The sequence below is a fragment of the Microcaecilia unicolor genome, chromosome 1 (genome assembly GCF_901765095.1).
Source record: "Microcaecilia unicolor chromosome 1, aMicUni1.1, whole genome shotgun sequence".
NCBI classification, from domain to species: domain Eukaryota; kingdom Metazoa; phylum Chordata; class Amphibia; order Gymnophiona; family Siphonopidae; genus Microcaecilia; species Microcaecilia unicolor.
Window position 1 is genome coordinate 677,749,948 of NC_044031.1, and position 16,052 is coordinate 677,765,999.

General features: G+C 45.6%; 1 protein-coding gene across 1 annotated transcript in view; it reads right to left on the bottom strand.

Annotated features, from left to right (window-relative positions):
• BBS4 (Bardet-Biedl syndrome 4) overlaps nucleotides 1-16,052 on the bottom strand; it is a 190,187-nt gene that overhangs the window by 23,246 nt on the left and 150,889 nt on the right.

Sequence of the window (16,052 nt, forward strand, 5' to 3'; positions counted from 1 at the left end):
TGTCAGATACATCTTAATGGTGCTCAGAGTGGTTCTGGTTGATAGGCTGAAAGATGTATTTAATAGATCATTTGAGATCGGAGTGGCTCCACAAGACTGGAGAAAACTGAATATAGTTTTGCTCCATAAAAGTAATAGAGAGGTGGTTGGAAACTACAGGGCAGTAAGCCTTAACTTGGGGCAGGATAAGTAATGGAGATAGTACTGGAATAAAGAATAGTGAACTATTTACAATCCAGTGAGCTGCAAGATTCCAAGCAGCATGGTATTACTAAAGGCAGAATCTGATTATTTCAATTGGTTGATTTGAGAGTTAGATCGAGGGAATGACCTGATTGTGGCTCATGAATAAGATAAGCAACCCCATGGGTGACAGATGATGGTTTGTTGACTGACTGAATTCAGTTTGCTACTATTCTCTGTCTTCCTTCAGAGGAGAGAAAGACAAATAGTGGATTGCCCTAGGGATTTGCTCTGAGACTAATTTTGTTCAATACCTTTGTGATCAATACTGTAGAAGAATAAAAAGGGAAAGTTTGCCTTTTTTGTGGATGACATGAAGACTGGCTACAAGATGGACACCCCTGAAGAAGTAGACAAGTTGAGAAATGATCTAAAAAAGTCAAAACAGTAGTCAAATGCTTTAATGCAAATAAGGGTAATGGGATTTGATATGCCGCTTTTCTGTTGTAAATCAAAGCAGTTTACAATTATTATATGCAGGTACTTTCACTGTTCCTAGTGGGCTCATAACTTAAGTATTGTACCTGGGGCAATGGAGGGTTAAGTGACTTGCCCAGAGTGGCAAGGAGCTGCAGTGGGAATTAAACCAAGTTCCCCAGGTTCTCAGCACACTGCACTAACCACTAGTTTATAGTTCAAAGTTTTATCAAATTTACTATACCGCTCTAACTGACGAAAAGAGCAGAGCGGTGCACAAGCCAAAAAAAATCCCCATAATAAAAGAAAGGCGGAAAGGAACTACAATTTTATGATAGGATACTAAAATCAATCATACAACAAAGTAAAGTGAGACAGACTGAGGGGCAGGGAGGCATGAACAATTTTTAAAAATAAACAAACTAGCTGTTGCTGGGGGCCCTAATCAAATACCCTCGCTGTAGGCTTAAAAAAACCCCCAGGTTTTTAATTCGCTCTTGAATTTTTTGAAAGAGGGATTGCTACAAACAGAGAGGGGAAGCCCATTCTAGATAAAAGGAGCAAGAAAAAAGAAAGCAGTGTCTAGTTGACTGAAGTTGAGCAAACTTGGGACCAGGAAGAACCAGGTGATGATCATTAAGTGAGCAGAGAAGTCTGACAGGAGAGTATGGAGCTGTGAGATATGATAGATAATCAGGAGCGCCAAGATGAAAGGTCTTGAAGTTGAGTACAGCTACTTTATGAATGATATGTTGTTCCACTGGCAACCACAATGGTGAGCTTTCAGAAGAGGAATGATAGTCATTACGATGAACTTGACAAAGAGGATAAACAGCAGTGTTTTGTAGCGTTTGATCTGAGATATAGAAATCCAAAGGAACTATATATAATGGAGGAGGCATGGATCTGATCCTAATTTAGTGGCGCTCTTTAGACCAATCTCATTATTGCTTTATTTAGCATAGTAAGTGATGGCAGATAAAATGAAGATACATACCTGTAGCAGGTATTCTCCGAGGACAGCAGGCTGATTGTTCTCACGCATGGGTGACGTCCACGGCAGCCCCTGAGATCGGAAATCTCCCTAGCAACGAAAGTTTGCTAGAGCCTTCGATCGTGCACGGGTGCGCGCACCGCGCATGTGCGGCCATCAGCTTCCCAGCCGTCGTGCGAGAGTCCCGTCAGTTTGATAACAAGCAAAGAAAAGGAAAGACAACTCCAAAGGGGAGGTGGGCGGGTACGTGAGAACAATCATCCTGCTGTCCTCACGAATGGGGTATCCCTAGCCCCCAGGCTCACTCAAAACAACAAAGAAAGGTCAATTGGGCCTCACAACGGTGAGGACATAACAAGAATTGACCTACGAAGAAAACAACTAACTGAGTGCAGCCTGGAACAGAACAAAAATGGACCTAGGGGGGTGGAGTTGGATTCTAAACCCCGAACAGATTCTGCAACACCGACTGCCCAAACCGACTGTCGCGTCGGGTATCCTGCTGCAGGCAGTAATGAGATGTGAATGTGTGGACTGAAGACCACGTCGCAGCCTTGCAGATCTCTTCTATAGTGGCTGACTTCAAGTGGGCCACTGATGCTGCCATGACATGACCCTCAAGAGCCAGCCCAGCTTGGGCGTAAGTGAAGGAAATGCAATCTGCTAGCCAATTGGAAATGGTGCGTTTCCCGACAGCAACTCCCCTTCTGTTGGGGTCAAAAGAAACAAACATTTGGGCAGACTGTCTGAAGGGGCTTGTCCGCTCCACATAGAAGGCCAATGGTCTCTTGCAGTCCAATGTATGCAACTGACGTTCAGCAGGACGGGTATGAGGACGGAGAAAAAATGTTGGAAAGACAATTGACTGGTTCAGATGGAACTCCGACACCACCTTTGGCAAGAACTTAGGATGAGTGCGGAGGACTACTCTGTTATGATGAAATTTAGTATAAGGAGCATGGGCTACCAAGGCTTGAAGCTCACTGACTCTACGAGCTGAAGTAACAGCCACTAAGAAAATGACCTTCCAGGTCAAATACTTCAGATGGCAGGAATTCAGTGGCTCAAAAGGAGGCTTCATCAGCTGGGTGAGAACGACGTTGAGATCCCATGACACTGGTGGAGGTTTGACAGGGGGCTTTGACAAAAGCAAACCTCTCATGAAGCGAACAACTAAAGGCTGTCCAGAGATAGACTTACCCTCTACACGTTGATGATAAGCACTAATCGCACTAAGGTGAACCCTTACGGAGTTGGTCTTTAGACCAGACTCTGACAAGTGTAGAAGGTATTCAAGCAGGGTCTGTGTAGGCCAAGAGCGAGGATCTAGGGCCTTGCTGTCACATCACACGGCAAACCTCCTCCATTTGAAAGAATAACTCCTCTTAGTGGAATCTTTCCTGGAAGCAAGCAAAAGTCAGGAGACACCCTCAGAAAGACCCAAGGAGGCAAACTCTATGCCCTCAACATTCAGGCCATGAGAGCCAGAGACTGAAGGTTGGGATGCAGAAGCGCCCCCTCGTTCTGAGTAATGAGGGTTGAAAACACTCCAATCTCCACGGTTCTTTATTTTTTATTGATTTATTTATTGCATTTGTATCCCACATTCCCCCACCTATTTGCAGGCTCAATGTGGCTTACATAGATTTGTTAACATTGTCATTTCAGGATATCAGATACAGTTAGTAATGTGTAGCAATCAAGGAAGGGAAGAGAGAAGAAGGAAAGGAGTGAATAGGGTAGTTATAGAAGGTGGGCGTTCATAATTGAGTGGGTTGGTGAGGTGTTTTAGTGAGGCTATAGGTTCTCATTGTAGGCCTTGTTGAAGAAGAATGTTTTCAAAGATTTTCGAAAGATAGTTGTTTCGTTGATTGCTTTCAAGTCTATAGGTAATGCATTCCATAACTGCGTGCTCATGTAAGAGAAGGTAGTGGCATGCATCAGCTTGTATTTAAGTCCTTTACAGCTGGGGTAATGCAGGTTGAGAAATTTGCGGGATGCTCTTGTGGCGTTTCTGGGAGGTAGATCCACGAGGTTTAGCATGTAGATTGGGGCGTCTGCGTGAATGATTTTGTGTATAATCGTGCAGATCTTGAATGCAATGCGTTCCCTTAAGTGGGAGCCAGTGAAGTTTCTCTCTTAGGGGTTTTGCGCATTCATATTTAGTTTTTCCAAATATGAGTCTAGTGGCCGTATTCTGGGCAGTTTGGAGTTTTTTTGATTGTCTGTTCTTTGCACCCGGCGTACAGTGCATTGCAGTAGTCCAGATCACTTATTACCATTGATTGTACCAGGGTACGGAAGAAGAGGGAACCAGATCTGACGCGGCCAGAAAGGAGCTATCAGAATCATGGTTCCGCAGTCTTGCTTGAGTTTCAGTAAAGTCTTCCCCACCAGAGGTATGGGAGGATATGCATACAGGATGCCTCTCCCCCAATGAAGGAGAAAAGCATCCGACGCTAGCCTGCCGTGGGCCTGAAGTCTGGAACAGAACTGAGGGACCTTGTGATTGGTCTGAGTGTCAAAAAGATCCACCGAGGGGGTGCCCCACGCCCGAGTTGAGCGACCACTCGTGAGGCTGCATTATCCTGCTCAACCTGTCAGCCAGACTGTTGTTTACGCCTGGTGGAACGAGCTCAACCGCACTGGCGCTGAGAAGAGCGGAGAGTTCCTCTGCAAGTAACTGCCTGTGCTGGAAGCTGTAAGACTGAGCTCCCGGTGGGCAATTTGGAGGTATAAAGATCAAATTATGAAGTATCCTAACCGAACTATTTGGAGAACCCACCGATTGGAGGTTATTAGAGGCCACCTTCGGTGAAAAAATTTTAACCTCCCTCCAACCGGCAGATCGTCTGGCACGGACACTTTTACAGCGGATATGCTCAGCTGGAGCCAGTCAAAAGCTTGTCCCTTGCTTTTGCTGGGGAGCTGAAGGGCCTGTCTAGGCGCACGCTGTTGACGAGAACGAGTGCGCTGGGGTTGAGCCTGAGAAGGCTGTTGGGAAGGTGGATTGTACCTAAGCTTATTGTAAGCATAGGAAGCATTCCGCCTTCCCCGGAAAAAACGTCTACCTGATGAGGTAGATGCTGAAGGCGCCCGGTGGGAGAGATTGGCCATAGCAGTTTCCCGCTGGTTGAGCTGTTCAACCACTTGCTCGACTTTCTCGCCAAAAATATTATCCCCCCCGACAAGGGACATCCGCCAGCCGCTGCTGGACCCTATTATCCAGGTCAGAGGCACACAACCATGAGAGTCTACGCATCACTATACCTTGTGCAGCGCCTCTGGATGCAACATCAAAAGAGTCATAAGCACCCCTGGACAGGAATTTACAACACGCCTTCAGCTGCCTGACCACCTCCTGAAAAGGCCTGGCGTGCTCCAGAGGGAGCTTATCCACCAAGTCCGCCAGTTGCTTGACATTGTTCCGCAAGTGGATGCTCGTGTAGAGCTGGTAGGACTGAATCTTGGACACGAGCATGGAGGACTGATAGGCCTTCCTCCCAAAAGAGTCCAGAGTTCTAGATTCCCGCCCCGGGGGCACCGAGGTAAAATCTCTAAAACTTTTGGCTCTCTTGAGAGCAGAATCCACAACCATAGAAGTGTGAGGTAACTGCGACTTCATCAACTCAGGCTCCTCATAGATTCGATACTGGGACTCAGCTTTTTTGGGGATGGTGGGATTAGATAGTGGTTTCATCCAGTTCTTCAGCAATGTAGGCTTAAGGACATTATGCAGAGGAACAGTGGACGATTCCTTAGGTGGTGAAGGATAGTCAAGGACCTCATACATCTCGGCCTTGGGTTCATCCTCAGATACCACCAGGAAGGGAACAGCCACAGACATTTCCTGTAGAAAGGAGGAGAAAGAAAGACTCTCCGGGGGAGAAAGCTTCCTTTCAGGTGAAGGAGTGAGATCAAAAGGAAGACCACAAGACTCCTCAGAAGAGAAATATCTTGGATCCTCCTCTTCTCCCCACGGTGTCGGACAAGAGTTCAAGAACTGCAGTCCGAAACCGGGCCCGTCTGGACTCCAAGGAACCATGTCCTCGATGACGACGTTGACTCCCGTGCCCGCGGCGATGAAGCTCCCTCCAGCGATGTCGACCTGGGTGGCAGCTGAGGCCGCAAGTGGCATCAGCGTCGGTGACCGCACCACAGGCACAGTGCTCACTGCCGCTTTCATCAACGGTACCGAAGGCGCAAGCACCCCCGGTACAAGAACAGACTGGCGCAGCAGCACCTCCAGGAGACCTCGAAGAATGGCTCTGAGGCACTAGTCAAGAGTGTCTGCCGGGAAAGGCTGTGGGGCCGGTGCAGGAGCCGGAGGCAGAACCTTTGCAGAGGAAGGAGGCGGTACCAGACTGTCCGAAGACCGACACCTCTTGGATGGAGGGTGAGCGGACCTCCCGGTGTCGACGCTTCTCGGGTGCCAAGTCCCTCGACGCCCCGGAGCTCTCAGTACCGTGTGTAGAAGGAGATCGATGCCGATGCTTCTTAGCCTTCGCTCGATGCACAGCATCGGTACTCCTCAGTACCGACGAGAAGGACGTAGAATCCACACGCCTCCTCGGGGTCGGGTCCGAAAGTGGTCAGTCCCGATGGGCCTTTGCAGCAGGAGCCTTCGATACAGGTGGAGACCCACTCGACGGCTCACTGCTCCCAGCGTGCAGTGGTCTCCGGACAGGTATTACCTGCTCTCCCGATGTCGATGCCATCTCTGGTGCCGTTGTCGACGTCAACGTCGAAGTGCCGGGCAAGGCTCCAAACAGATGTTCCCCGCTGAGCCTGTCTCGATGCCTGTGTCCGCTTTTTAAGGCTAAGACACAACTTACACGCGTCTGGGCGATAGTCGGGCCCAAGGCACTGGATACACCACAAATGTGGATCGGTACCTGAGACTGCCCGGCTGCACCGATCGCACTTCTTGAAGCCACTGGGAATCCTCGATGTCATGGACAGAAAAATAGCAGCGGCAAAGTCAAAATTCGCGATGGTGCCAAGAAAAAAGGGCACAAAAAGAGAAACGTGAACGCGCAGCCCAAAAGGGGCAGCAACGACAGCAAAAGAAAACTTATAAGGGTCCAGCTAAAAAATTAAGGGAACTACTAGAAAGCTTTTTTTAAAAACTTTATAGGAGGAGAAGAAAAAAAGCGTGAACTCGCGGCTCAATAATGAAGGCTTTTTCTCGGGCACAGAGAGAGACGGCTATCTACACAACCGCTCTCTACCATGGAAAATAAAAAACTGACAGGACTCTCGCGCGACGGGACAGTGGTCCAGGCTAAAAGAAGTAATAAACAGGGCCACAGACCTTTATGTAAGGAGAGTAAATAAAAGCAAGAGAAAAAGGAAACCGATATGGTTCTCAAAGCAAGTGGCTGAGAAAATAAAGATTAAAGAGTTAGCGTTCCAGAAATATAGAAAATCTCAAGAGGAGGAACACGGGGAGGAATACCGGATGAAACTGAAAGAAGCCAAGAGAGAGGTACGTCTGGTGAAGGCGCAAGCGGAAGAACAAATGGCTAGAAATGTAAGGAGGGGAGACAAAAACTTCTTCAGGTATATTAGTGAAAGGAGAAAGACTATAAAGGGAATTGTGAGACTAAAAGATACAACAACAAAACGCTATGTAGAAAATGATGAAGAAAAAGCCAATTTGCTAAATAGATACTTTTGTTCTGTTTTCACTGAAGAAAACCCTGGGGAAGGACCGAGAGGGACTGGCAAAAGTACACCTGAGAATGAGGTGGATAAAGCGCCGTTCATGGAAGAGAGTGTGTATCAACAACTTGGAAAGCTAAAGGTGGACAAAGCCATGGGGCCGGACGGGATCCACCCCAGAATACTGAGGGAGCTCAGAGAGGTTCTGGCGGGTCCTCTTAAAGACTTGTTTAATAAATCCTTGGAGACAGGAGAGGTTCCGAGGGATTGGAGAACGGCGGAGGTGGTCCCTCTTCACAAAAGTGGTGATAGGGAAGAAGCTGGAAACTACAGGCCGGTAAGCCTCACTTCGGTTATTGGAAAAGTAATGGAAGCCATGCTGAAGGAAAGGATAGTGAATTTCCTGGAAGCCAATAAGTTGCAAGATCCGAGACAACATGGTTTCACCAAAGGGAAATCGTGCCAAACGAATCTCATTGAATTCTTTGACTGGGTGACAGGAGAATTAAATCAAGGACGTGCTATGGACGTCATCTACTTAGATTTCAGCAAGGCTTTTGACACGGTTCCCCACAGGAGGCTCTTGAATAAACTAGACGGCCTGAAGATAGGACCCGAAGTGGTGAACTGGATTAGGAACTGGTTGACGGACAGACGCCAGAGGGTGGTGGTGAATGGAGTTCGCTCGGAGGAGGGAAAGGTGAGTAGTGGAGTGCCTCAGGGATCGGTGCTGGGGCCGATTCTGTTCAATATATTTGTGAGTGACATTGCCAAAGGGTTACAAGGTAAAGTTTGCCTTTTTGCGGATGACACCAAGATTTGCAACAGAGTGGACACCCCGGAGGGAGTGGAAAACATGAAAAAAGATCTGAAGAAGCTAGAAGAATGGTCTAACGTTTGGCAATTAAAATTCAATGCGAAGAAATGCAAAGTGATGCACTTAGGGAGTAGAAATCCAAGGGAGACGTATGTGTTAGGCGGGGAGAGTCTGATAGGCATGGACGGGGAGAGGGATCTTGGGGTGATAGTATCTGAGGACCTGAAGGCGACGAAACAGTGCGACAAGGCGGTGGCCGTAGCTAGAAGATTGCTAGGCTGTATAGAGAGAGGAATGACCAGCAGAAGAAAGGAGGTTTTAATGCCCCTGTATAAGACGTTGGTGAGGCCCCACCTGGAGTATTGTGTTCAGTTTTGGAGGCCGTATCTTGCGAAGGATGTTAAAAAAAATGGAAGCGGTGCAAAGAAAAGCTACGAGGATGGTATGGGATTTACGTTCCAAGACGTATGAAGAGAGGCTTGCTGACCTGAACATGTACACCCTGGAGGAAAGGAGGAACAGGGGTGATATGATACAGACGTTCAAATATTTGAAAGGTATTAATCCGCAAACGAATCTTTTCCAGAGATGGGAAGGCGGTAGAACGAGAGGACATGAAATGAGATTGAAGGGGGGCAGACTCAGGAAAGATGTCAGGAAGTATTTTTTCACGGAGAGGGTGGTGGACGCTTGGAATGCCCTCCCACGGGAGGTGGTGGAGATGAAAACGGTAACGGAGTTCAAACATGCGTGGGATATGCATAGAGGAATCCTGTGCAGAAGGAATGGATCCTCAGAAGCTTAGCTGAAATTGGGTGGCGGAGCAGGTGGGGGGAAGAGGGGGTGGTGGTTGGGAGGCGAGGATAGGGGAGGGCAGACTTGTACGGTCTGTACCAGAGCCGGTGATGGGAGGCGGGACTGGTGGTTGGGAGGCGGGAAATACTGCTGGGCAGACTTATATGGTCTGTGCCCTGAAAAGGACAGGTACAAATTCAAGGTAAGGTATACACATATGAGATTGTCTTGGGCAGACTGGATGGACCATGTAGGTCTTTTTCTGCAGTCATCTACTATGTTACTATGTAAGCTGATGGCCGCGCCAGCGCGCGATCGAAGGCTCTAGCAAACTTTTGTTGCTAGGGAGATTTCCGATCTCGGGGGCTGCCGTGGACGTCACCCATTCATGAGAACAAGCAGCCTGCTTGTCCTCGGAGAAAGACCTGTACGGTCCATCCAGTCTGCCCAACAAGATAAACTTATTTTACATGGTATGTGATACTTTATATGTATACCCGAGTATAATTTGTCCTTGCCTTTCTCAGGGTACAGACCGTAGAAGTCTGCCCAGTACTGTTCTTGTACTAAGTTACTACTACTTATAATTTTTAAAGCGCTACTAGACATACGCAGCGCTGTACACTTGAACATGAAGAGACAGTCCCTGCTCAACAGAGCTTACAATCTAATTAGGACAAACAAAAAGAACAAGAGATAAGGCAATATTAAAGTGAGGATAATAAAATAAGGGTTCTGAACAAGTGAATAAGGGTTAGGAGTTAAAAGCAGCATCAAAAAGCTTAGATTTGAAGATGGCCAGAGATGGAGCTTGACGTACCGGCTCAGGAAGTCTATTCCAGGCATATGGTGCAGCAAGATAAAAGGAACGGAGTCTAGAGTTAGCGGTGGAGGAGAAGGGTGCAGATAAGAGAGATTTACCCAGTGAACGGAGTTCCCAGGGAGGAATGTAGGGAGAGATGAGAGTGGAGAGGTACTGAGGAGCTGCAGAGTGAATGCACTTATAGGTCAATAAGAGGAGTTTGAACTGTATGCGGAAAGGGATAGGAAGCCAGTGAAGTGACTTGAGGAGAGGACTAATATGAGCATAATGACACTGGCAGAATATTAGTCGTGCAGCAGAATTTTGAACAGATTGAAGAGGAGAGAGATGGCTAAGTGGGAGACCTGTGAGAAGCAAGTTGCAATAGTCTAAGCGAGAGGTGATAAGAGTGTGGATAAGGGTACTGGTAGTGTGCTCAGAAAGGAAAGGGTGAATTTTGCTGATATTATAGAGAAAGAAACAACAGGTTTTAGCAGTCTGTTGAATATGTGCAGAGAAGGAGAGGGAGGATTCGAAGATGACCCCAAGGTTACGAGCTGATGAGACAGGAAGGATGAGAGTGTTATTCACAGAAATAGAGAATGGGGGAGGAGGAGAGGTTGGTTTAGGGGGAAAGATGAGAAGCTTAGTCTTGGTCATGTTTAGTTTCTGATGGCGCTGAGACATCCAGGCAGCAATGTCAGACAGTTACCCCCATATGGTGTTCTTACTTTTAATAGAACACCATATGGGGGTAACGCTAGTTCCATTCTGCTGAAGAAAGAGGCACAATACATTTTTCGCTGGCATTGGGGGTAAGGTATATATAGTCCATAATGCGCATGCACGCCTGACAAGGGTGGGATCCTGGACTGAGCTCATCCTATAGTCTCCAGAAAATGTGAGTTTTTCAGTGACATAAAAATGAGAGATGTAAGAAAGAGTATGTTATATGCAATAGTGGACAAAATTTAATGTATATTTTAGGATTAATTGTACGTTCTCCTGAGGACGCTACTTGGCGAAACATGCAGGCATGTTGAGGACGTCACATGAGGTTAAGGGGAGCACAACACAAGCAGAAAAAAAGAAACTAGAACAATAAGAACAGAACGGTTAAAGGGTGGCTGGACGAGCGCCAGTATACCCAGCACACCAAGAACATCATAGAGAACTGCAAAAAGATAAGTAATTTAATGTGGTATTTACAGATGTCCTTCATCTTGTAATATAGACGATAACAATATTCCACATAGCACCTACAAAACATCTGACGAATAGGAAGGGAGGAAGGGAGTTGGTGTGCAATGATGGCAGTCACTGGTGTATCTGTGTAAGCTACCCGTTAGCTTAAAACTATCACATCAAACACTGAGCACCACTATAGTTAATTATAACACACACTTTCACTTAGAGTTAGAGAAAATGAGTATAGAATCATTAGGTTTCTAAAGCTAATGAAGATTGACTAAAAGTGAAACCGGACGAGTCAATATCCCCAATCAATAATAAATTGGAAATTAAATTTTAACTGCCAGACCCTCGACCATTCTTCTAATGTTCGGAGATACCTTCTCATCGTTTCTACTCCCTCCAGGGTATCCACTCTATTGGCTATTTTCGTTTCATCTGCAAAAAGGCACACCTTTCCTTCCAACCCTTCAGCAATATCTCCCACAAATATATTAAACAGAATAGGCCCCAGCACCGACCCCTGAGGAACTCCATTGCTCACCTTCCTGTCCTCCGAGCGGATTCCATTTACCATCACCCTCTGCCACCTGTCAGTCAACCAGTTTCTTATCCAGTTCACCACTTTCGGTCCTAAGTTCAACCCTTTCAGCTTATTCACGAGTCTTCTGTGGGGGACCGTATCAAAGGCTTTGCTGATGTCCAAGTAGATTACATCTAGCGCACGTCCCTCATCCAGTTCTTTGGTCACCCAGTCAAAAAAGTCAATAAGATTCGTTTGGCAGGATTTTCCTTTGGTAAAGTCATGTTGCCTCAGGTCCTGTAACTGCGACTCCATTATTTTTCCTACCACCGACGTGAGACTTACCGGTCTGTAGTTTCCCACTTCTTCCCTGTCTCCACTTCTGTGAAGAGGGACCACATCCACTTGTCTCCAATCTCGTGGAACCTCTCCCGTCTCTAAAGATTCTATTAAATAAATCTTTAAGAGGTCCCGCAAGGACCTCTCTGAGCTCCTTCAGTATCCTGGAATGTATCCCATCCGGCCCCATAGCTTTGTTCACCTTCAGATTTTCCAGCTGTTTATAAACTCTTTCTTCCGTAAACAGCGCAGTATCCACTCCATTCCCAGACGTTCCCTCGGCAGCCAACCACGGTCCTTCTCCAGGACTTTCCTCCGTGAACACTGAAGAGAAATAATTGCTTAGCACGTTTGCTTTATCTTCATCACTCTCCACATAGCCATTCTCATTATCTTTCAGTCTCGCAATTCCATTCCTATCTCTTCTCATTTCTCCAATATATCTGAAAAAAGTCTTGTCACCTCTCTTTACATCTTTAGCCATTTTTTTCTTCCGCTTGCGCTTTCGCTAGCCGTATTTCCCTCTTCGCTTCTTTCAGTTTAATCCGATAATCTTTTCCATGATCCTCTCGATGCGTTCTTTTGTATTTCTTGAACAAAGCCTCTTTTGCTCTTATTTTTTTCAGCTACTTGTTTGGAGAACCATATAGGCTTCCTGCTTCTCTTGTTTTTGCTTACTTTCCTCACAAAAAGATCAGTCGCCATAATTGAGAGGGCGGTCTATGATCAACTTATTTTCTTGACAGAAATGCTATACTTGATGTGAATCAATTTGGATTTAGATTGAATCATGCCACTGAGACCCTTCTGATCTCTTTATTGGATTATGTAAGGGAAGGATTTGATAAAAGTACTTGGTTTTTACCAGTTACCTTGGATATATCAGTAGTCTTCGACAGTATCAATCACAGAATTTTAGTCAACAGATTGAAATCTATAGGTTTGATTGGCATGGTGCTTCGGAAATTTGAATCTTTTTTACAGAATAGAAAAAAAAAGTTTGGTAGCACACAAAACTAGATTGCCGCACCAGGAGTTCCTCAGGGATCGGCATTATCCACAATACTTTTTAATATATTTCTTTTGCCTCTCTGTCAACTAGTGAATCACTTGAGTTTAAATTATAGATTATATGCAGATGATTTTCAGTTCTTATTTCAGTTGCTCATTCGTTGGAGAGGTTGTCTACTTGTCTGAAATTAACCGAGCAGTGGATGCAAGGAAACTGCTTGAAGCTGAATATGATTAAGACTCAAGTGTTTTTATTGTTTAGCTATTTATCTAATGATGTTCTGGAGTCTTTTATGATGGATGACATTTCCATCTCTGTATTGAGAAAAATTTGTAACCTCAGTGTTATACCTGATTCTGCTTTAAGCATGAAGTGTCAGGTACAAATGTTTTTTTTTTGTAAACTAAGGAGGATTAGCAGAGACTTATTTTTTTCTAACTTTCAAACTGTAGTCCAAAGCATAATTAAACCATGCTTTGACTACTGTAATGGCCTGTTAATAGGCTTGCCAAAAAATTCTCTCCGAGCTCTTCAGATAACTCAAAATACTGTAGCAAGGGTGCTTACAGGCTGTCCACGCAATTCTCATATTTCACCAGTGCTGAAGCAACTCCGCTGTTTGAATTGTTCCTCCACTAATCGCAGCTACTTTATGAATTTATCAACCGTCACAAACTCTGAAATCTGCAAATAAGGCTCAATTAGAAATTCCATCTGCTCACTGTATTAGATTAGAAGAGTACAGAAGATCAGTGTTTTAAGGTAATCGGTCTAGTTTTATGGAATGCTGTACCTATGAATTTTAAGACTGGCTCAGAACCTGGAGAGTATTTTAAAAGAATTGAAAACACTTATTTGAGCAGACATTTAGAGGTTAATAGAGTAGTTATACTTTAAAAGTAATGTATGTAGCACTGATGAGAAGATCAACTGAAGAGGAGACTAATTGGAGGACGGACTAATTGTATTTTTTTCCTTAGTCTTTTAAGATTGTACTTTGTGTGTTTTTATTGTAAGCCACCAAGAATTTTACAGATTGTGCAAGCTAACACATTTTTAAATAAATAAATAAATAAATGTGCATTGATCAGGAGGAAAACTGTGTGGATGACAGTATCTGACATTCTCAAGGGAGCAAACAAGTGTGATAAGATAGTGGCTGAGGCTGGACTGCATAGAGGGAGGCATACCCAGCAGAAAAAGGAGGCGTTAATGCCCCTATAGAGGTTGTTGGTGAAGCCTCTGTTCAATTTTGTAGACTGTATCTCAGTCAAGATATAATGAAATTATTCACCTGTAGTGGGTGTTCTCTGAGGATAGCAGGCCAAATATTCTCACAGATGGATGGTGTCATCTGACGGAGCCCGGTTTGGACACTAACCAGTAGATGTTAGTAAAAATTTCTAGCAGCATCTCACCACCCATGTGGGACCCTCAGTCATATAATGTAGTTAAAGGAACACAACTCCTAGGGGAGGTGGGAGGATATACGAGAATACTTGGTCTGCTGTCCTCTGAGAACACATGCTACAGGTGAGTAGTTTTGCTTCTTCCAAGGACAAGCAGGCCATTGTATTAAAAAGCTTGTCCCTTGCTTTGATTGTTGAGCTGGCTGGGACTTTTGAGGATGGGACTGGCAAGGACAAGAACGCTGGGACTGGGGCTGCTGGGTAGAGCGAGAGGAGTGGGGTAGGTATGTTGCTTAGACCTACTCAAAAACCTCCTAGCAGAGGAGGTTGCCGAGACAGGAACTGGACGGTATCAGTATGTTTCTTTATGAGGTCAGCAACCTCCTCCACCTTGCCCCCCATATCTTTCACAAAATCAGTGAAAGAGAGACCCTCAGGTGGAAATTTAAGTCCCTCTTGAGGCAAGAAGGGATCAGGAGGGACCCCATAAGACTCCTACTCTGAGAAGCAGGGCTGTGCCAAGGGTCTCTGGTGCCCCCCTGCAGACTATCAGTTGGCGCCCCCCCCCGTGTGGCACAAGATGCAAAGGAAATAGGAGCTGAAAGATGGAGTGCATCTTTGTGGGATTGCTGAACAAATAAGGTTTTACAACCACTTAGCTTTTCGTGCTTTCATGTTCACAAAATTAGTAATTAAAACTTTGATATCTAACTGGGAACATATATCATTCTCAATAGCAATCATGGCAAGGCTTACAAGCCTTTCTTGCGAAATACTTGATCGCAAATAATTTTTTATGATTTTTAACCATGAAAATGATCGCTCACCACTTGCCACACTGACAGGAATTGTCAGCAATATTCTTAGAATGATGCTCACATCGTATTATCGACGACGACATCCATAAGCACACAACTGTGGAACGCATTACAAAAAGCCTTGAAAACTACGAACGACCACCTAAACTTCCGGAAAACACTAAAAACTAACCTGTTTAAAAAGACATACCCTACCGATCCAACATAAATGCCTGATCTCTGCAACACAACAAAACTAAAGTACGTAATGGACATAACACAAGTCTTCCGTTATACGATGCCCTAATGTGGCTGTGCCACATGAACTTTATCTTACTGCAACATCACATAGTAACATAGTAGATGACGGCAGAAAAAGACCTGCACGGTCCATCCAGTCTGCCCAACAAGACAACTCATGTGTGCTACTTTTTGTGTATACTCTACTTTGATTTGTACCTATGCTCTTCAGGGCACAGACCGTATAAGTCTGCCCAGCACTATCCCCGCCTCCCAACCACCAGCCCCGCCTCCCAACCACCGGCTCTGGCACAGACCGTATAAGTCTGCCCAGCACTATCCCTGCCTCCCAACCTCCAGTCCCGCCTCCCACCACTGGCTCTGGCACAGACCGTATAAGTGTGCCCCGCACTAGCCCCTCCTCCCACTACCGGCTCTGCTATCCAATCTCGGTTAAGCTCCTGAGGATCCATTCCTTCTGAACAGGATTCCTTTATGTTTATCCCACGCATGTTTGAATTCCGTTACCGTTTTCATCTCCACCACCTCCCGCGGGAGGGGATTCCAAGCATCCACCACTCTCTCCGTGAAGAAATACTTCCTGACATTTTTCTTGAGTCTGCCCCCCTTCAATCTCATTTCATGTCCTCTCGTTCTACCGCCTTCGTATCTCCGGAAAAGGTTCGTTTGCGGATTAATACCTTTCAAATATTTGAACGTCTGTATCATATCACCCCTGTTTCTCCTTTCCTCCAGGGTATACATGTTCAGGTCAGCAAGTCTCTCCTCATACGTCTTGTTACGCAAAT